General features: G+C 36.3%; 3 non-coding genes across 3 annotated transcripts; 2 read left to right on the forward strand and 1 right to left on the reverse strand.

Moving 5' to 3' along the window:
- Window positions 1-221: 221 nt before the first annotated feature.
- Window positions 222-328, forward strand: LOC128280241 (small nucleolar RNA R71). Its single transcript, XR_008270421.1, has one exon. It is a non-coding gene; the product is annotated as a small nucleolar RNA R71 (small nucleolar RNA).
- A 2,903-nt stretch (window positions 329-3,231) lies between these two features.
- On the forward strand, window positions 3,232-3,338 carry LOC128279849 (small nucleolar RNA R71). Its single transcript, XR_008270042.1, has one exon. It is a non-coding gene; the product is annotated as a small nucleolar RNA R71 (small nucleolar RNA).
- A 15,502-nt stretch (window positions 3,339-18,840) lies between these two features.
- Window positions 18,841-18,946, reverse strand: LOC128280223 (small nucleolar RNA R71). The gene has a single exon (XR_008270404.1). It is a non-coding gene; the product is annotated as a small nucleolar RNA R71 (small nucleolar RNA).
- Window positions 18,947-22,348: the final 3,402 nt, after the last annotated feature.

Below are 22,348 nucleotides of genomic sequence, written 5' to 3' on the forward strand. Positions count from 1 at the left end.
AAAGCATGGTGATCGAATTGACATTAAAAAAGCTGGCTATTTTCGTTGGCTTTGTCCTCATGACTTGCCACTGATAATTATTCAGTGACATCTCTTCTATAAATTCATAAGCATCCTCAGGTGTCTTATTATTGATAGTTCCACCAACAGTTGAGTCAATCATCTGTCTAGTCGAAGGATTCAGGTCATTGTGAAACGTTTGAATCTGTAGCCAGAGTGGTAACCCATGGTGAGGGCACATTCTCAACAGATCCTTGTATCTCTCACATGCATCGTAGAGTGTTTCTAAATCCATCTGCACAAAAGCAGAGATATCATTACGTAATTTAGCTGTTTTAGCCGGTGGAAAATATTTTAATAAGAACTTTTCGATCATTTGTTCCCAAGTAATGATTGACCCTCGTGGTAATGAATTCAACCACTTTTTATCTTTTCTCCTCAATGAAAATGGGAATAACCGAAGGCGAATGGCATCATTAGAAATGCCATTAATTTTAAATGTGTCGCAAAACTCTAGAAAATTCGCTAAGTGGGTATTTGGATCCTCATCCTTCAAACCATCAAACTGAACAATTTTGTTGTATCATTTGAATCGTGTTAGGTTTCAGTTCAAAATTATTTCCAGCAATATCAGGCCTAACTATACTTGACTCAGTTCCTGTTAAATTAGATTTAGCATAATCTTACATAGTGGGCGCAGCAGGATTCTGATTTACTGGATCAGCAGAATCGCATGAGGTAGCAGATTTTCTTGATTTTCAACCATCTCCTCGATTGTGGTTTGAATATCGTCCTCTTGCTCTTCCTCTGTGTATCTTAAGCTTCGCCTTATTTCTCTTCAGTTTCTGTGAGCTGTGCGATCGATCTCACTATCAAAAAGTAACGGTCCTGACGGGTTTTTTCTGGTCATAAACTAGAAAAATCTGTCAGAAGCTAATAAAAGAGAAAATTAGAAAAGAAGAAAATTAGAAAATAAAATAAAAATTTAAATTACAAATAAAGTAAAATGGCTAAAGTAATAAGAATTGAGTGTTCTTAATATCTTAAGTTCCCCGGCAACGACACCAAAAACTTGATACGTGATATTCACGACAGGTTTTAAAAATTTATAATTAATCTTTCTTGAAACTAACTATTATCACAATGAAGGCAAGTGTACCTATCAAACAGTGGTATAGCTTTAGCAAGACCGGATTGTCGAACCCAAAGGAACCAAGAGTACTAGTAATTACTTTCTTTTTATTATCCAAACTAAGAATTAAGGGATTTGTTTATCTAAACTAACTAACTAAACTAAGGATGCACAGAGCAAAAATTAGGAAAAAACTTTTGGGATAACTCGATTGAATAAGACAACACCCAAGGAAAAATCCACCTAGACTTCACTTGTTATTTGACTCTGAATCAGACGATTTATTCATTTGACTTGATTCGTAGAAATCCCTAAGTTATATTATTATCTCTCTCGAGACTAATAACGTCTAACCCTAGGTTGGTTAATTGAAATCTCTTTCTAATTAACACCCTAGTGTTGCATTAACTCGATCTATGGACTCCCTTATTAGGTTTCACTCTAATCCTGTAAAATCTTGTCACCCTATCTCTAGGCGTGCAATCAACTCTGCTTAATTACGAAAAATTTACTCTTAGACAGGGAATTTTTCTCCTCTGAAGAAGCGCATTAACTTGAATCAATATCCTAGAATATTAAAACAAGAATTAAAAACACATAATTAAGAACAAGTCAAATATTTATCATACAATTCAGATAATAATAACAATATTCGAATTAAGTTTCATTCCCCTTAGGCATTTAGGGGGTTTAGTTCATAATTATGAAAGAAAACATCTTAAAAGAATAAAGATAACAAAACATAAAGAAAACCTAAAACTCCTGAAGGGAATTGAAAGGAGATCTTTAGTCTTGACGATGAATCTGACTTCTGAGATGGATCAATCGGCTTTCATTGAGTAATTTCTTGCCTCCTACTGTGTGTGTCTTCCTAAGTGCCTCCTTAGGTGTTTAAATAGGCTTTAGAATGCCTAAGAGCCCTCCAAAGTGGCCACGCCCGTGTACGATTGCTTCAGACCATGGTCAAGGCTGCTAAATAGGCACGGACGTTTGATCTACTCATGTGAGTCGTGCTTCAATTCTACCAAATGGACATGGCCGTGTGGCCTACCTGTGTGAGGAAGTCCAGGCCATGTTGATTTCCCATGTTGGCCCATTTTCTTTGTTTTTGAGCCGTTTCTCGCTCTTTTTACTCTCCTATGCTCACCTAAGTATAAAACATGAAATTAAAGGATTAGGAGCATCGAATTCACCAAATCTAAGGAGAAATCATCCATAAATGTGCTAAGCATGGGATAAAAATATGAATAAATTACAGTTTATCAACCAAAAATTCTGAAACAAATTTAGTAAGAAGATATATGAGTTTAGTTTCAGAGAAAATTTACGGATTTGAATTTCAAGTTTCATAACTCGAGTTATGATTTATTGAGTGACTATGACGCAGATGGATAGTTTATTTATGAAAGATGAAATAAATTGTTTTGATTTGTTGAAGTGATCGAAAAAATTTTATTGATTCCGGTTTGTTCCCGAACCTTTTCAATTTCATGTTTTAGGGTTTTTAGTACCCTTTTTAGGGACATATTGAATGAATGAAACTAAATTAATTTTAAAAGAAACTGTTATGCCCCGAATTAGTAAGCTAAGTCCAGTAATGCCTCGTGCTCAACTCCGACGACGGTCTCGGGTAAGGGGTGTTACAAAATTTAGGTGGTTTCTCTAACCTGCATTGTAAGTGTTACTGTAAAGATTATTTTGAGGTCTAGGATTATTACCCATATAATTCATTTGCTCATTTTCCATGATAGGACCGTAGAGTAGATTTTTTTGAATTGCTCATTCCACCTCCACTTGTGTCACATTGCATCACCGGATATACCTGCGAAGAACCACATAAACCATCAATCTTTCTATTTAAAAGATCTACCTGATTTGACAACATGGTAACCGCATCAATGTTAAAAACACCGGATGCTTTTTTTGGCTTTGTCCTCATAACTTGCCACTGATAATTATTCAGTGACATCTCCTCTATGAACTGATAAGCCTTCTTAGGTGTTTTATTATTTATAGTACCACCGGTAGCTACATCGATCATTTGCCTAGTTGAGAGGTTCAAGCCATTGTGGAAAGTCTTAACCTGTAGCCATAGAGGTAACCCACGGTGCGAGCACTTCCTCAATAGATCCTTATACCTCTCTCATGCATCGTATAGGGTCTCTAAGTCCATTTGCACAAAGGAAGAGATATCATTCCTCAACTTTTCTATCTTGGCCGGGGGAAGTATTTCAATAAAAACTTCTCGATCATTTGATCCCAAGTAGTGATGGAACCTCGTGGTAAGGAGTTCAACCACTGCTTAGCCTTATTTCTCAATGAGAAGAGGAATAATCATAGGCGAATGGCATCGTCAGAAATGCCATTTATCTTGAATGTATCACAGAACTCTAAGAAATTGGCCAAATGAGTATTTGGGTCTTCATCCTGCAAACCATCAAACTAAACGAACTGTTGAATCATTTGAATAGTGTTAGGTTTAAGTTCAAAATTATTTGCAGCAATAGCAGGTCTAACAATACTTGATCCGGCCCCAATGAAAGTGGGCTTAGCATAATCATACATAGTATGAGGAGTAGGATTTTGATTTACAAGATTCGAGACAACCACATGAGGTAGCAGATTATTTTGATTGTCAGCCATCTCCTCGGTAATATTGGTATCATCCTCATGCTCTTCCTCTATGTACTGTAGACTCTACCTTATTTCTCTATGATTTCTACGAGCTATGCTTTCAATTTCACTGTCAAAATGTAGAGGTCCTGACGAGTTTCTTCTAGTCATAAACTACAAGAACCTGCCAGAAACAAACAAAAGAAAATTTAGTAATTAAAAATAAAAATAAAACAAAAATAAAATGCAATAAAATAAAAAATGGCTAAATTAATAAAAATAAAGCGTTCCTAATATCTTAGTCCCCGACAACGGTGCCAAAAACTTGATGATCATTTTATGGTTCACTAAACTAGACTACGATCATGACAAAGGCAAGTGCACCTACCGAATGGTAGTATAGCTTTGATGAGTCCAAAATATCGTATCCACAAGGATTAAAAGTACTAGTACTAACTATCTTTCTATTATTTAGCCTAGAATAAAAGAGATTTATTTTAATCTAAATTTAACTAAACTAATTAACTAATGAACACGACATGGAGTGAAGAAAATAATCGAATAAACCAATGATAAAGAAAATACCCAAGGAAGAATCCACGTAGACTTCACTTATTATCCTGACTCTGAATGAAATGATTTATTCACTTGTCTTGATCCGTATAAATCCCTAAATTATGTTAATATCTCTTTCGAGACTAAGAACAACTGACTCTAGGTTGATTAATTAAAATCTCTTTCTAATTAAAACCCCTATCGTCGCATTAACGCGATCTATGGATTCCCCTATTAGATTTGACTCTAATCCAGCAGATTTATGTCGTCTTATTTCTAGGATTGCATGCAACTCTGCTTAATTATGCTAGATCTACTCTTAAACAGAGACTTTTCCTCCGCTGAATAAGCACATCAAACTTGGAATAATATCCTGAAAATATTAAAACAAGGATTAGGAACACATAATTAAGAATAAGAACAAGTATTTATCGTGTAGTTTAGATAATTAAATAATAAGATCCATCGTAAGTTTCATCCACCCTAGGTATTTAGGGAGTTTAGTTCATAATGTAAAAGGAAGACATCTCAATTTTAGAAAAAACAAAAAGACATAAAAAACCCAAATAAACTTCGAGAGAAATTTGAATGGAGATCTTCAATCTTGAAGTGAATCTACTTCTCAGATGATTCCAACGGCTTCCTTCGAGTAATTTCTGCTTTATACTCTGTGTGTCCCTTTGGGTCTTCTTCCAGTATGTATTTATAGACTTTTGAATGCTCAGAAACCCTAAAAATTGGCTTTTTATGCGTATTTGGGAAACAGGGAGCGATATCGACATAGGCTGGCACATGGGCATGTGGCCTGCCCATATGGATCCTAAAAACTCTGATTTTGGCCCCTTTTTAGCTCTTTTTGCTCCCAAATGCTCTTCTAAGTGTAGAAACATGAATTTAAGGGATTAGGAGCATCAAATTCACTAATTTACATTATTAATCATCCATAAAAGCATTAAGAATAGGATTAAAATATCTTACACTTATGGTTTGTCAGTTGGCCTCAGCAGATGATGGTTTGATTCTAGCTGTGTTGAGAGCTAGACCAATGTTTCTTCAAGAGATTTATGAAGCTCAACAAAGTGACGGTGAATTGCAAGACAAAAGAGTCTAATGTGAATCGAATATAGAATTAGATTTTCGGATTAGTTTCGATAGGTACTTAATGGTCTGAGATAGGATTTGTATTCCTAAGAATAATGAGTTGATTCAGAAGACTTTTCTTGAGGCCCATTATGGTCGTTTGTCTATACATCCGGGTAATACAAAAATGTACAATGATTTAAAGAAATTTTATTGGTGGCCAAGTATGAAAAGAGATATTTCCAAGTTCATTTTGAGATGCTTGATTTGTCAACAATTGAAAGCTGAACACCAAGTACCTTCAGTCTTACTTCATCCTGTGATGGTTCCCGAGTCGAAATGGGACCGTATTACTATAGATTTCATGACGGGTTCCCCTTTGACACCAAGAAAGAAAGATGTCGTAAGGGTTTTGGTTGACAGATTAACCAAATTGGCTCATTTTATACCAGTACATGTTGATTATTCACTTGATAAGTTAGTCGAATTGTATATTTTTTAGATTGTGAGACTTTATGGAGTACCTTTATCGATTATTTCGAAAAGAGATCCGAGGTTTACTTTGCGGTTTTAGAAGAAGTTACAAGAAGCTTTGCATACAAAACTGAATTTTAGTACTGCATTTCACCAATAACTGATGGACAATCCAAGAGAGTAATTCAGACACTTGAAGATATGCTCAGATGTTGTGTTTTTGAGTTCCAAGGTAGTTGGGAAAAGTACTTACCTTTGGTTGAATTTGCTTACAACAATAGTTATCAGTCAAGCTTGAAGATGGTGCCTTTTGAGGCATTGTATAGACATAAATGTCGTACACCGTTGTATTGGATTGAGCTTAAGGAGAATAAGATTCATGGAATCGATTTAGTTAAGGAAACCGAAGAAAAGGTGAAATTAATTCGTGATTGTTTAAAGCGGCATCTGATAGACAAAAGTCGTACGTGGATTTGAAAGGAAAGGAAATTGAGTATCAGGTCGGTGATAAAGTATTCTTGAAAGTTTCTCCATGGAAAAAGGTTTTGAGATTCGGTAGAAAAGGTAAGTTGAGCCCTCGTTATATAGGACCGTATGAGATTACCGAAAGGATAGGGTCTGTTGCTTATCGATTGGCTTTACCACCTAAGTTAGAAAAGATTCACAATGTATTTCATGTATCCATGTTGCACCGATATAGATCCGATTCTTCTCATGTGATTACACTGACTGAGGTTGAAATCAGACTGGATATGACATATGGTGAGGAACCGGTTAAGATCTTGGCTCGGGAAGTCAAGCATTTGAGAAATAAAAGTTTTTCTCTTGTGAAAGTTTTATGGCAAAGACATGGGGTTGAAGAGGCTACATGGGAGCCCAAGTAGGCCATGAGGAAACAGTACCAGAATCTTTTCACCTGTAAGATTTTCGAGGACGAAAATCCCTAAGGGGGAGAATTGTAACATCTCGAATTAGGGCCTAGTAGGAATAGTAGTTTTGAGACCAAAATCTGAAATAAAAATAATTATTTTATGATTCTCATGAGGTCTATGATATGATTGCATGCTTGTGTGAAAGTTTCATTAAGAAATTCTATGCATAAAATGTCCAATTGAATTTTAGGGACCAAATTGAATAATATGCAAAACTTGCATTCTAGAAGCTTTAAGCATGAAATTGCTTTAGATTATGAATTAGAGGGTCCTAATTAGAAATTTGACCAATTTCTATAATTTTGGACAAAAATGGACATGCATAGGAAAAATTTGAAAGAAAGACCCTAAGGGCATTTTGGTCATTTGGTAATTAAAAGAATAGAAAGGGAAAACCAAAGCAAAAATGTGTCCATCTTCTTCAAGTGCTAGCCGAATTTCCCAATAGCCATAGCTAGGGTTTTGTTCAACATTTCCAAGCTTGATTATCAAGAAAAACGTGATACGGGTCTTGATCGAGGGAAGAATTAAGTACACGATGATTAGGCTCGATTACCATCATTTTGTACCAAGGTAAGTTCATGTGTAAATGTTGCAATGATATATCATGTTTTTAATATTTTGTTAATGTATGAGTTTATGTGATTACTTATTATGTCAAGTGTGTGAATGATGTGGTAATCTATGAGCACGAGATTGTGAATGAATTCGACAAATATAAGATATCAAGAAAATCCCGTTTGAACCTTATGAATAGTTTAGGATACAATGTGACATGTCACTAGGAACTATATAGATATGAGCTCATGGATATATGTGTAAATTTGATATGTGAATTCGGGTGCTGGTCTTGTACGTCCTACTGGTGGCTGGGTAGCCTGGCATGTGTTGCAGGTACCTATCAGCTTGTGTGAGCAACCCAAGTAGTTACGTCCTAACTGTCAGCTTGTGAGAGCAAGCTCGTGATTAGCTCATGAGCAAGAAATATGTCATTGTGATATGAGGTAGCATGTGGCTACGTTTGAAGCACTATGTGCAAGTCTTCCGTGTATCCAATAATATTCCGAGTGTTTAATGGGTAAACTTTGTGAGTCAATCGACAAGTAAATCAATGAAGAAGGAATATGACATTGTGATTTGAGTTGGTACATGTATGTACGATAAACTCATATGTATGAGCTCAATATGTGATGAATTTTTGGTAAGATTGAAAATGTGTAAGTTATGTTTACAAATTTGAGTTATATTTATGAGTTCAGAATAACACCTAAGTACATCTATGCTATGTCACTAATGTTGATATATATATATATACATATCAACGATTATTGTTGCTATTTATTTGCATGCGAACTTACTAAGCTTCATGCTTACTCCCCTCTCTTTTCCCATTTTCTTATAGTATCACCAAGCCAACTCGGGGATCGAAGAAAGTTAGAGGCTCGATCACACTACCAACTGGACATTTGGGGTATAGTTAGTCTCAATATCTTGAGTATGGCATGTATAGGGACTTGGTATTTTTATTATATGTCATATTGGTCTAGTGAAATGTGTTGGCTTATAGAAATATTTGATTTATTTTGTATATGGCCATGTGATATGGTTCATGTTGATCATTTGGGTTGTAACCCTAATCAATTACACATGCATGCAATGTTTTTATGTTTGATGTGTTTGTTTGTGGATGAGATGTGTGATGAATGGCACATATGCTATGTGAATAAATCATGGTTAATAACTATGCCCAATCTATGGTACAATTAGGTAAATTAAAAGTAGATTTAGCATAATGAATGAATATGAAATTGGTGTGGAATGCCATATGAAAGTATGATGTTTTGGATAAGCGACATGTTGTCATTACAAAGGCCTGGCATAATCACATTTGTGAGTCTTTAAGTGACAAAATGTACTAGGTTGCATGTCATCTTAGACGAATGAGTAAATGAGCATTTAAGGGTGACAAATGGCTTGGAAAAAAGCCTCAAATTTGTCCACACGAGTAGACACACGGGCATGTGTCTAGGCCGTGTGTGACACACGGTCTACCCCAAGGGCGTGTGGTTAGACTGTGTCCTCTGCACCCTAATTATTGCAAACAAAATGCCCAGTAGTAAGCATACGGGCAGAGACACGACCGTGTGTCTCAGCCGTGTGACAGGCACGGCCTTAGGACATTGGCATGTGCCCAGGGCGTGTGAAGTTTGCACTTAATTTTGAGAATTTAATTTTTCACATGGCCTAAGCACATGGGCTTGTGACTTGGCCGTGTGACCCTAATTGTATGATGACATCATAGTTAGAGCGTTACATGGGCTGAGGACACAGGCGTGTGTAATCACACGGCTTACCCACACGGGCGTGTGACTCCCAAAGTAGGAAAATTTTTCTAAGTTACCCTAAAGTTTTCTAAAGACCTCGGTTATTCTCGAATCACCTTCAATGTATGTTTTGGGCCTCGTAGGCCCTTATAAGGGACAATTTACATGAAATTGAAAAGTTTTACATTTGAACGAAATTTTATGATCGGTTTTGTGTGAATGTTAATGTTTTAGCCCGGTAATGCCTCAAATCCTGTCCCAACGTCGGATATGGGTAAGGGGTGTTACATAACGTGTCAGCAAGTTAATGCTGAGCACCAATTGCCTTTTGGTCTGGTCTAACCAGTTAATATTCCCTTATGGAAATGGGAACAAGTAACGATAGACTTCGTTACTGGGTTGCCCTTGACACCCACTAAGAAGGATTCTGTTTGGGTTATCATGGACCGATTGACCAAGTTTGGTCATTTTAATTTGGTTCTGATGGAATTTTCTTTGCAGAAGTTAGCAAAGCTGTATATTTCTAAGATTGTAAGATTGCATGGGGTTTCTATTTTGATAATTTCTGATTGGGATCCTTGCTTCACATCTTAGTTTTGGAAAAAATTGCACGAGGCTCTAGTTTCGAGATTAGGCTTTAGTACTACGTTCCATCGTCAGACCGATGGTCAATCTGAAAGGGTGCTTCAGATACTAGAGGATATGCTTCGGAGTTGTGTAATTGATTTTCGAGGTAGTTGGGAGGATTATCTGCCACTAGTGAGTTTGCCTATAATAACAGTTTCCAGTCTAGCATTCAAATGGCACCATACGAGGCTTTTGTATGGCCGTAACTGTCGTACACCGCTATGTTGGACTAAGTTGGGTAAACATTAGGTTTTGGGTCTTGAGTTGGTTTTTGAGATCGAAGATAAGGTTAGACTAATTCGGGATCGTTTGAAGGCAGCTTCTAATAGACAGAATTCTTATACAAATCTGAAGAGACGATATATTGAGTATTCTATGGGTGATTCCGTATTTTATAAGGTTTCTCCGTGGAAGAAGGTCTTGAGATTCGATCGTATGGGCAAGTTGGGCCCTAGGTTTATTGGACCATATCGCATTCTAAAATGTGCGGGATTGGTCGCTTATCAGTTAGAGCTACCTTAAGAATTAGACCGTATTCAAAATATGTTTCACGTCTCTGTAACAGGCCAAAATAGGGCCTAAACAGAACAGTCATTGTGAAACCACGAATTCGAGATAGAAAAGTTTATTTCGATTAATTTTTATAATTTACTGAGTGATTAGACGCATGTGTTAGAGTATCGATGGAAAATTTTATAGATAGCATGCTTAATTTGCCTACTAGGGCTTAATTGCAAAAGTTGATAAATATGAGTTTTAGATGCTAAAGGATTAAATTGAAGGGTATAATTGAAGTGGATGTCCTTAAATGGTAATTAGACCATTAGGTTTTCATGGACAAAAATGGACATACATAGATAAAAATAACTATAGTTTTAATGAAGGGTATTTTAGTCATTCAGTAATAAAAAGATTAAAAAAAGGGAAAAAGACGGCAAAATGTGCCCATCTTCTTCATCAGGCCGAAATTTCAAGGGTTTCTCATAGCTAGGTTTTGTCAAGCTTCCAAGCTTCATAGTAAGTGATTCCAAGCCCCGTTTTTAATGTTCTTTACATTTTTTAAATCTCGGTAACTTGATTTACCTTATTCTAGCAATAATTTAACATAGGGTTCATATTTGGAAAAATACCCATAGGTGAAATGTGTTTATTTTGATGTTTTATGGTAGAATATGAAGCTTTAAATTATGTTAAATGACTTGAGCTAAGCGATTTTAAGCGAAAATGAGTAAAACGACATAATCGGTAAAAATACCTAATGGTCATAAGTACATGTTAGAGTGGGAATTTGATGTTGTCGTAGGTAAATAAATGATCAACATGTCATAAAACATAATAATTAGGGATAAAGTTTCATTTCCGAGCCTTGGGGAAAAAGTGTAAATATGCAAAAGTTTAGGGTCAAAATCATAATTTTTCCAAAGTTAGAGTTAAGGACTGTTTTGATAAATGTGAATATTAAATAAGTTAAATTTGCTATTATAGATCAAGAAGAAAAAAATTCGGGGTTAGACCGAGGAAAGAAAAAGGTTGAGGACTAAATCAAAATATTTGATCGTATTTTGTATCGAGGTAAGTTTGCGGTAAATAAATGCAATGTTTTATTATTTATAATTAATGATCTTATTTTTCAGCATCTATATATTTATATTGTAAATTTATTTCTTGATGATTCAAGCAAGAATTGATGGAGAAATGATACTTAAAAGTCCCGTTGAACCTTAGGAATGTGTAGGATACAAATGTCACGACATTAGGGTTTAAGGATACCAAGTAAGACCATGCCAAGGCATGGCATTGATAAGTTTTACAAGGCAAGGAAATCATGTAAGACCATGTGAAGACATGGCACTGATAAACTACGATAAGGCAAAGATCCCATGTAAGACCATGCCAAGGCATGGCAATGGTGAGTTCATAAGGCAAGGATACCACGTAAGACCATGGCAAGACATGGCAATGGTAAGTTTAAAAAAGAAAGGTACCTGTGTATCCTTAGTATTCCAAATGGTTCAACGGAAAATTCAAAGAGTGTACCAAAGGGAAGGTAAGATAAGTCCATGTTCGAAAGGTTCAGGTTATCTTGATAATTCATTTAGAATGTTGTTATTTATTTACATGCAAACTTACTAGGGTTTATGCTTACTCCCTTTCTTTTCTCTCTTTTTATAGTATCACAAAGCCAACTTGAAAAATCGTAAGGATGTCGAAGATTGCCTCACACTATCAACGAGCTATCTCGGTATTTTGTAACTAGATATACTTTAAGTTATGACATGTATAGGGACTTGGCTATTGTGTGTGTATGTCCTTATGATATGATTAAAGAATGGAATGTGAATACTTGGTAATGATTAGCTTATGATATATCTAAATAAGAAAATGTTTTGGTATTATGTATGCCTAAATGAGGTTTGATGCAAAGAAATTATGAAAGAGTAAGAGTTGGCCATAGAACAGTTAGGAAACAGCAGTAGTGACGTGGTTTTGAAAAAAATCACTAAAAATTTTAGAAATGGAATTAAATGGTGAATAAGATATGGAATTAAAGCTTATTGACTTTATTTTCATAGAAAAGAAATTGAGCAAGCAAAGGATGTCTATATTCTGAGATATTTAAATTTCTGTAAGACTAGTTCAGAGTGACTCCATGATCCCCTATTCCAACTTTGGAAAATCACTAGAAATTGTACAAAAATAATTATAACATAGCTTATATTTCTAGGTTCCTTAGTGAGTCTATTTTTATTAGAAACAAATAGAACGTTATCTGAGTTTTGTATAATGACATAATCAATTTTTAGTGTAGAGAGGTCAGGTTCGTTGAACTGCGAAACAGGGGAAACTTTAATGAATAAACTGTACTAATTGGCCAAACCAAAAATTCTAGAAATATTATGGTAAGAAGATATATGAGTTTAGTTTCAGGAAAAATTTACGGATTTAAATTTTGAGTTTTGTAACTCGAGTTATAATTAATTTAGTGACTGTTACGCAGATGGACGGTTTTATTATGAATAGTGAAATAAATTGTTTTGATTTGTGTAAGTAATCGAAAAATTTTTAATGTTCCCGGTTTGGTCCAGAACCGCTCCAATTCCATGTTTTAGGGCCTCAAGGGTCCTTTTTAGGGATTTATTGGATGAATGTGAGCAAATTATTTTTTTTTTAAAGTAAAATCTTTTTTATGCCCCAAACAGGTAAGATAAGTCTGGTAACGCCTCGTGCTAGACTTCGAAGACGGTCTCGGGTAAGGGGTGTTACATTTATTGGTATCAAAGTAAGAGTTTAGTCGGTTCTCAGAATATTCAGTATGAATAAGAGTCTATCTATACGTGCCATACTTATATTTTGATAGTGTGATGATTCTTGACAATCTTAAAATGTTTTTCTTTCATAGTGATGGATCCCGAATGAGTTGGTGCAGATAATGTAGAAAGTAACACACCCGCTCCCGTAGAAGGGACGGTGCCACCAGATATTAGTGAAAGGCCCGTTATAGTTAGTCAATGGGGAGGGGCTCAAGAAGCCTTCTTCCAAGCTATGAATGAATGGTTTGTCGAGTTCGTTCGTACGAATCCGGTTGTTAGACCTCCACCCCCTCATGATCCTTAGACTATCCATTTAGCTTCCCTAGTCACAGATATAGTCAAAAGAGAGAAGCCACCAGTTGATAAAATTAGAAAAGAAGGGGTCGAAGAGTTTTGGGCTACTAAAGATGACGATGCAAAGGAAGCTAAATTTTGGCTCGAGAATACTATCAGGGTCTTTGATAAGTTATCCTGCACACCTGAGGAGTGCATGAAGTGTGTTGTATCACTTTTACGAGACTCAGCCTACCATTGGTGGAAGACACTTGTGTCAGTAGTACCGAAAGAGAGGGTTACTTGGGATTTCTCTCAGGAGGAGTTCTGTAAGAAATACATTAGTCAGAGGTTCATCGACCAGAAAAGAAAAGAATTCCTTGAACTAAAGCAGTGTAAGATGACAGTGATTGGATATGAACGTGAATTTGTCAGACTCAGTAATTATGCTCGAGCGTATGTGTCTACTGAAGCTATTATGTGCAAGATATTTGAAGATGGGCTTAATGATGATATTCGACTGTCAGTCAGTGTTTTAAAAATAAAATAGTTTGTTATTTTAATGGAAAGAGCTTGTAAGGCAGAGGAGTTGCTAAAAGGAAAGGGTAAAGCTGAAATTGAGATGCAAGACATGAAGAAAAGACAGATGAGCAAGTCACTTCAGTTTACATCCAAGAGGCCTAGAGAGTTCTCTACGAGATCTAATTTTTCAGCAGGGTATTCTAGCCAAAACAGAGTAGAAGATTTATAGGTGAGAAAACTCAGACCACTTCAATTGTGAGTGTTGGCAGTATTCAGCCTGATAGACCCGAGTGTCCTCAATGTGGTCAACGTCATCTAAGTCAATTTCGAGCAACTGAGACTGATTGTTTCCGATGTGGTGCATCAGATCATTTCATTCAGGAGTGTCTTGAGATGGTTAAAAGAGAAGTAATACCGAGTGTAAGATCAAACAATGCCCCTATTAGAGGCAGACCTCTGAGAAGTTTAGGAATAGGGGCAGGTAGAGGTGCATCTAGAGATTCAGCAACGAAGACCAAATGTAAGAGCACCTGTAAAGACCTATGCTATCCGTGCTCGTGAAGAGGCATACTCCCTTGATGTAATCACAGGTACATTTTCTCTTTATGATGTTAATGTTATTACTTTGATTGATCCAGGTTTGACCCATTCCTATGTTTGCATGAAATTGATGCCTAGTATGAACATGTGCATAGAGTCTACGGGATTTGTGATTAAAGTATCGAATCCATTGGGTTAGCATGTATTAGTAGACAAAGTATGTAAAAATTTCCCTTTGATGATTAGATGTTACTGTTTTCCAGTCGATCTCATGCTATTGCCATTTGATGAGTTTGATGTGATTCTTGGTATGGATTGGTTGACTGCGCATGACGTGATAGTGAATTGTGGAAAGAAATTTATTGAGTTGAAATGCGAAAATGGTGAAATTCTTAGGGTTAATTCGGATGAGTCAGATAGTTTAATTTCCATGATTTCTGTTATGTCTGCTCAGAAATACTTGAGAAAAGGATATGAAGCTTATATTTCTTTTGTGTTGAATACTAAAGATCCAGAGTTGAAAATTGAATCAGTGCCTGTGGTATGTGAGTTTCTTGATGTGTTTCTGGAAGAACTACCAGGTTTGCCTCCTATCAGAGAAGTTGAGTTTGGTATTGAATTGCTTCCGAGTACAACACCCATTTCTATTGCTCCTTATAGAATGGCTCCAATGGATATTGAGAGAATTGAAAGTTCAGTTGCAGGAACTAACGGAGAAAGGCTTTGCAAGACCTAGTTGTTCACCATGGGGTGCACTAGTACTCTTTGTGAAAAAGAAAGATGGTTCGAAGAGATTGTGCAATGATTATCGGCAGCCTAACAAGGTGACTATTAAGAACAAGTATCCACTGCCTAGAATTGATGATTTGTTTGATCAATTGAAGGGAGCTACTGTGTTCTTCAAGATAGATTTGATATCCGAATATTATCAGTTGCAAGTTAAAGACTTAGATGTTTCGAAGACTGCTTTCTGGACTAGGTATGGCCATTATGAGTTCCTTATGATGCCATTTGGCTTGCCTAATGCTCCTGCCATTTTCATGGACTTAGTGAATCGAATTTTCAGCCCTTACTTGGATAAATTTGTAGTGTGTTCATTGATGATATCTTGATTTATTCTTATGATAAGACTAAGAATTCAGAGCATTTGAGAACAATTTTACAGACTTTAAGAGATAACCAGCTTTATGCCAAGTTTAGCAAAAGTGAGTTCTAGTTACGGGAATTTGGTTTTCTTGGACATATAGTCTCAGGTGAAGGTATTAGAGTTGATCCGAGTAAGATTTCAGCCATTTTTTATTAGAAGCCTGCTAAGAATGTATCAAAGGTCAGAAGTTTTCTTGGTCTTGCCGATTATTATAGACGATTTGTGGAGGGATTTTCCCTAATAGCTACTCCATTGAAAAGATTTCTACAGAAAGATGTCATGTTTGAATGGATTGAAAAGTGTCAGCAGAGTTTTGATAAGTTAAAGACATTGTTGACTGAAGCTTCTGTCTTAGTACAACCAGAACCGGGTAAAGAGTTTGTGATTTACAGTGATGCGTCCTTGAATGGACTAGGCTGTGTACTTATGCACGGAAGGAAAGATAATTGCTTATGCCCCTAGACAGCTAAAGCCACACAAGAAAAATTATCCGATACATGATTTAGAACTAGCTGCCATTGCATTTACGTTGAAAATCTTGAGACATCACTTGTATCGTGAGATGTGTCGAATATTTACTAATCATAAAAGTTTGAAATACTTGATGACTCAGAAATATTTGAACTTGAGGCAAAGAAGATGGCTAGAGTTGATTAAAGATTATGAACTAGTGATCGATTATCACCCGGGTAAGGCAAACGTAGTTGCTGATGCTTTGAGTAGAAAATTTTTATTTGCATTAAGAGCTTTGAACACTAGTTTAACCTTATCGGATGATGGTTCTATCTTAGCCAAATTAAGAGCTAAGCCTATGTTTCTTAAAGAAATTTGTGAAGTTCAGAAAGATGAGACTGAGTTGCAAGCCAAAAGAGCTCAGTGTGAGTCGGGTATAGAGTCAGATTTTTAGATCAATTCTGACGGTTGTTTAATGTTCAGAAATCGGATATGTGTACCAAAGAATGATGAGCTTATTTGAAAGATTTTAGAGGAAGCACATAGCAGTTCTTTGTCTATTCATCCAGGTAGTACAAAGATGTATAATGATTTGAAGAAAATGTATTGGTAGGTAGGAATGAAGAGACATATCTCAGAGTTTATTTCTAGATGCTTGATCTGTTAATAGGTAAAAGTCGAACATCAGGTACCTTTAGGTTCGTTGCAGCCTATGTTAGTTCCTGAGTGGAAACGGGACTGAGTTGCCATGGATTTTGTGACAGGATCGTCGTTGACACCGAGAAAGAAATATGCAGTATGGGTTGTGATTGATAAGTGATAAACCATAATTTCTACATATTTTTACCCCATGTTTAACGTATTTTATGGATGATTTCCATTAGAATTGGTGAATTTGATGCTCCTAATACTTTAATTTCATGTTTTACACTTAAGAGAGCATAGGAGAGCGAAAGGAACGACAAACAGGCCAAAAACAGAGAAAATGGGCCAAAGTACGAAATCAACATGGCCTGGACCTCCTCACACGGCCAGACCACACGACCGTGTCAATTTGGCAGGCTCAAGCACGGCCTGAAGTAATCGCACACGGGCGTGTCCCTGCTGAGCCCAAGTTGAGTCCAATTTGGAAAAGGCTAATTTTGAGGGCTCTTAGGCATTCCAAAGCCTATAAATACACCCTAGAGAAGGAAGAAAGGGGGGCACATATGGAGGGAGGATGGAATTACTCGAAGAAAGCCGATTGATCCATCTCAGAAGTTGGATTCATCATCAAGATTGAAGATCTCCCCTTAATTTCCCTTCAGGAGTTTTAGGTTTTCTTTATGTTTTGTATTCGTTATTCTTTTGAGATGTTTTCCTTTTTAGTTATGAACTAAAACCCCTATATACCTAAGGGGAATGAAACCTAAGACGAATCTTGTTATTATTTTCTGAATTGTATGATAAATATTTAACTTGTTCTTAATTATGTGTTCTTAATTCTTGTTTTGATATCCCAGGATACTGATTCAAGATAAGCTCTTATTCAAAGGAGGAATAGACCCTGTCTAAGAGTACATTTGTCATAATTAAGCGGAGTTGATTGTGCACCTAGAGATAGGGTGACAAGATTTTGCCAGATTAGGGTGAAACCTAATAAGGAGATAGAGTTAATGAAACCCTAGGGTGTTAATTAGAGAAAGGTCTCAATTATTCAATCTAGGGATTAGACGTTATTAGTCTTAAATAGGGATAATAACATAACTTAGGGATCTCTACGGAACAAGTTAAATGAATAAATCGTCCGATTCGGAGCCAGAATAACAAGTAAAGTCTAGGTGAATTTTTTCTTAGGTATTGTCTGAATTCAATTGATTTTCCCAAAAGAAATTCCCCAATTCTATTCTCTGTGAGTTCTTAGTTTAGATAATTAGTTAGTTAAAACAAAACCACCTTATTCTTAGGCTAGATAATAAAAAGACAGTCATTACTAGTACTTTTAGTTCCTTTGGGTTCGATAATCCGGTCTTGCTAAAACTATACTACTGTTCGGTAGGTACACTTGCCTACATCGCGCTAATAGTTAGCTTCAAGAAAGATTAATTATAAATATTTAAAACCTATCATGAAATCACGCGATCAAGTTTTTGGCGCCGTTGCAGGGGAACTAAGATATTAGGAACGCTCAATTTTTATTACTCTAGCCTTTTTTTTCCTTGCAATTTAATTTAATTATTATTATTATTATTATTATTATTTATTAATTTACTTTTCCTTTCTCTTGGTAGGTTTTTATAGTTTATGACAAGAAGAAACTCGTCAGGACCACTACTTTTTGACGAAGAAATCGATCGCATAGCTCACAGAAACCAAAGAGAAATAAGGCGAAGCTTAAGATACATAGAGAACGAGCAAGAGGATGATACTCAACCCCCAACAGAAGAGATGGCTGAAAACCAAGACAATTAGCTACCTCCTGTAATTGCGATTAATCAAAATCCTACTCCACGCACTATGTATGATTATGCTAAACCTACTTTAACAGGAACTGAGTCAAGTATAGTTAGACCTGCTGTAGCTGCAAATACTTTTGAACTAAAACCTAACACAATTCAAATGATACAACAGTTTGTTCAGTTTGATGGTTTGCAGGATGAAGATCCCAACGCTTACTTAGCAAACTTTTTGAAACTATGTGATACATTTAAAATCAATGGCGTTTCTGATGGTGCCGTACATCTTTAGTTATTCCCTTTTCCATTGAGGAATAAAGATAATCAGCGGTTGAACTCGTTACCACAAGGGTCAATTACTACTTGGGAACAAATGATTGAAAAATTTTTACTAAAATATTTTCCGCCGACTAAAACGGCTAAATTACATAATGATATCTCTTCATTTGTGAAGATGGACTTAGAAACTCTTTATGATGCATGGGAGAGATACAAGGACTTACTGAGAAGGTGCCCTCACCATGGGTTACCGCTTTGGCTACAGGTTCAAACATTCCATAATGGCTTGAATCCTTTGACTCAACAAATGGTTGACGCAGCTACTGGAGGAACCATCAACAATAAAACACCTAAAGATGCTTATGAGTTTATAAAGGAGATGTCACTGAATAACTATCAGTGGCAAGTCATGAGGACAAAACCAACTAAAACAGTAGGCGTTTATAACGTCAATTCGGTTACTATGCTGTCAAACCAGGTAGAACTTCTAAATAAAAAGATTGATGATTTACTTGGTTCTACTCAGGTACATCCAGTAATGAGGTGTGAGATGAATGAAGAGCATGCATAGAGTTTCAACCCTTCAACCCTAACATCAAGGAGGAACAAGTCGAATATATGGGTATCGATAACTCTCGATCCTAAAATAATCCATATAGTAACACTTATAATGCAGGTTGGAGGAACCATCCCAATTTCTCGTGGGGCGGTCAAGGACATCAAAGACCACAACATCTTCTGGGTTTTCAACAACCACCCTATCAACAGGAAAGAAGCCGAAACTTGAAGAGATACTCACAAAGTTTATCTCGGTGTCAGAAACCTATTTCCAGAACACCAAGACAGCACTTAAGAATCAACAAGCGTCAATCCAAGGGCTCGAAACTCAGATAGGCTAGCTTTCCAAACTAATCTCTGAACGAGCACAAGGTAGCTTGCCAAGTAATACTGAACCCAACCCAAGGGAATAGCTTAACGCAATTAATATTCAAGATGACGAAGGAGTCGTTGAGCCTAAGCCAGAACCGAGGCAAGAAACTGTGGTAAGCAGAGGTCTAGGTGAGGTAGGTCATAATAAAAACAAATCAGTGAATGTCGAATATAAACCTCATGTGCCACACCCCAACGCGACAAGGAAAGACCGCTCAGATGAACAATTTGGTAAATTTCTTAAACTCTTAAAAAAATTACATATTTAACTTACCGTTTATTGAAGCCCTATCGCAGATGCCAAACGCAATGAATTTTTTAAAGGAGCTTTTAGCAAATAAGGAGAAGTTGGACGAGGCATCGCATGTAGAGCTAAACACAGTTTGCTTAGCTATTCTCCAAAATAAACTACCCAACAAACTAAAAGATCCAGGGAGTTTTACGATTCCTTGCTTAATTGGTAGTTTAGATGTTAATAATGCATTAGCTGATTTAGGGGCTAGTATTAACATCATGCCCTACAAAATGTTCAAACAATTAGGTCTCGAGAAACCCAAACAGACTAGGATGAACATTCAATTAGCAGACAAAACTATAAGATTTTCTAGGGGTATTATTGAAGACGTGCTAGTTAAAATTGATAAATTTATATTTCCCGTTGACTTCATTGTTTTAGACATAGAGGAGGATAGCAACACTCCTTTGATCTTACGAAGGCCCCTTTTAGCAATTGCTAAAACAATTATTGATGTTGGCACAGGTGAACTCACACTCTGTGTGGGAGACGAAACAATCACTATTCAAGCTCTGAATTCTGGCAACACATCGAAAATTGAAGGTGATCGTTTAACCTATTCTACTAAAACTGACAATATGGTACAACCTACTTTACAGGAAATGAGTCTGAAGGAAGTACCTGAGCCATTCTCAAGCAATAGTAGAGGACCTGTTCATGAAGAACGAATGCTACAAATGATGAGCTAGATGAATGGCGGACACATAAACCAAGAACACCCGATAAACTGCACTACGCCAGAACAAGCTCAATACCTTTCCAAATCAACTTAAGGTTGGAGATAAAGTTTTATTAGATGCTGTAGATCCTCACATTGTCACTACCAAACCGAATGAAGACGTCCCTCTTACGGTACTTGTGACAGCCCTAAAGTGACCCTAGTCGGAAAGCGGTTTCGGGACCGCTAAACCGAGTCACCAATTTATTTGAATATGATATTTATTGTCCAAAAATGTGAATATGAATGTGTGAAAGTTTTAAGCTTCGATTTAGTCGATTGCATGTGAATTCAGCTAATAGGACTTATGTGTGACACTTTTGAAATGTGATAGATTAATCTATAAGGATCTATTAGTGCATGTAATAAAAAGGTGGACTTGCATGTCAATTTCCCCCTTAATTTAGTAGTGGCCGGCCATGACAAGGAGGGTGGACAAAATGTTATGGGCAAAACATGTCATAAACATGTTATGTTAGTGATTTATGTTAGGAAAAATAAAATAAGGAGTATGGGCAATAAAATAATAATGGGAAGGTAAATGATGATGAAAAAAAGAAAAGAGAAAGAAAAAAAAAAGCTCTCATGTTGTTCTTGGCCGAATAGAAGAAAGAGAAGAAGGGGGAAGAGCTTGAGAAAATCGGCTATGGTGGTTTGCTAGACTATGGTATGTTTGATGTTGTCCATGAGATTCATGCATGTTTTTAGTTGTTAGTTTGAGTTCTACCTAGCCCATGGTTTAAAACTTTGCTATGAGATGGAGAAGATATTCGGCCATGGGTGTTGTCTTCTTGGTTGATGTTTGATGTTGTGCTGATGAGGCATGAAGATGAGTTAAGATTCGGCTAAGGTGGATTTGTGTTGATGTCATTTGCATGCTAAGTGTGAAGCTTTGTAATGATACATGTGATGGTGATTGATGACTCTTGGATTTTCTTTTTGGCATTTTTGAGTTAGACATTAAGTTCTTTGTGTAACCCATGACCAAAATTGAATGGTATGGTGTCTTGATGCATTCGGCCATGGTAGAAAGTAGATGTGAAATGGTTGTAAGGTGAAGTGAAAAATGTTAGTATTTGATTGCTAGTGTATATATGCGTATTAGCCGAGTTTTGAACTTGAAACAAAATGATATATAATCAATACAAGTAACCATACTTGTAAGAAGTATTAAGCATATAATCGGCCTCAACATAGACATGCATATTCGGCCATAGGAAGAAGATTGGTGTTGCATGTATTCGGTTAGAGGCAAGCATATTGATGCTTTTATCTTGGCTTAGACAATCGGCTAAAAGGGAGTGTGGGTTAATATGTTGAGTTGATTCATGATTTCATATGTATGTGGCTTTAATGTCTAATGTTTATATATGGGCTAAGTACCTTGAGTTCCTCATTTCGATGCTCAAATGATTAAATCAATTTATTTGTTAAATTAAGCTCAAGAGCAAAGGGGAACTAAATCAGATAAAGGGAAAGAAAAAGTGGTCGAATAGCCATCAAAATCATTCGACAACATCCGAGGTAAGTTTTCGAGTAACGAGACTTAGTTTACGATTTGATTAAGTCATGACGTATGAGCATAACAAATATACGGTGATATGATGATTCTACTTGAATTATATGTTGACTTAATTAGTCTATGCGTATGACGGGTGGCCGTATGTGCATAGAGATCGTGTCATAAAGCAAACTAAACCATGCTGTT

Source organism: Gossypium arboreum, chromosome 8 (genome assembly GCF_025698485.1).
Source record: "Gossypium arboreum isolate Shixiya-1 chromosome 8, ASM2569848v2, whole genome shotgun sequence".
Lineage (NCBI taxonomy): Eukaryota > Viridiplantae > Streptophyta > Magnoliopsida > Malvales > Malvaceae > Gossypium > Gossypium arboreum.